Source organism: Limulus polyphemus, unplaced genomic scaffold (assembly GCF_000517525.1).
Source record: "Limulus polyphemus unplaced genomic scaffold, Limulus_polyphemus-2.1.2 Scaffold3554, whole genome shotgun sequence".
NCBI classification, from domain to species: Eukaryota; Metazoa; Arthropoda; class Merostomata; order Xiphosura; family Limulidae; genus Limulus; species Limulus polyphemus.
The window spans coordinates 89,006-90,051 of NW_013669164.1; positions in this window are offsets into that span (position 1 = coordinate 89,006).

Below are 1,046 nucleotides of genomic sequence, written 5' to 3' on the forward strand. Positions count from 1 at the left end.
AAATTGTATGATAACCTGTACATTATATTACACATGACAAGAATTAATGAAATGTCTCAATAGTTTCCGAATTCAGTAATTAAAAACAATTATCCCTAAAACACAATAGGGAAGAATGGTAATAGTTTCTTAACTCACAATTCTTAAACCCTAGTTTTTTGTGGTTCATAATATCTCTTTGAAATTTTCTTTCATACTTAATATATGACAAAATAAATTATGTATATTACACTGACTGAACTAAACATTTTTCATGACTTCTCAGTCTATATAAAGATATGTCACTGTTAGATATACATGACTGTTTAAGTTTAATGTGAGAGTTATGATTTAGATAGTTATATAGTGCAAGTTTTAAAGTAGTTATTTTTAAAAGTGATAGTTTATCGCAGGTTTATGTAACTGTTTATGAATCATATGTTGTGTAGTTCAGTTGTTGTGAATTGGCATTGTCGTATTATTGCATGATGTTACTAAAACCTTCTACATTTTCTCGGTCTTAATTTAGTATTATTGCATACTAATATCTCGTAGTGTGTAGAACGTTCTAGGCCTCTGCTGGGCTATAAATTCACGTCCAAATATAGTTCTAGTTAGATCTAAACTGTGTGATTGTTAGTTTAGCCATGAAGAGCATATAGTGGTGATTTTAAAGTGACATTATCAGAGATAGTATTGTAATAACAGAGTAGAGAAGAAATAATTTACCTTGTCAAATTGTGCTCTAAAATAATTGGACCGGCCTGTGTCGACTTTAATGAAAAAGAGACAATTATTTAAAGTTTTGGATATAACTTTGGTAACCAACAGTTATAGTGGTGATTTTAAAGTGAAATTATCACATACTGTATTGTAATAACAGAGTGGGAAGAATAATTTGTCTTGTCAAATTGGGTTCTAAAGTAACTGAACCAGTGTGTGTGTGTGTGTGTGTGTGTGTGTGTGTGTGTGTGTGTGTGTGTACTAACTTAAAATAAAAAAGTAAAGTAATTATTAGTTATTGTAGATACAACTATATAACTAACCTAACTAAGTAACTAAACTAA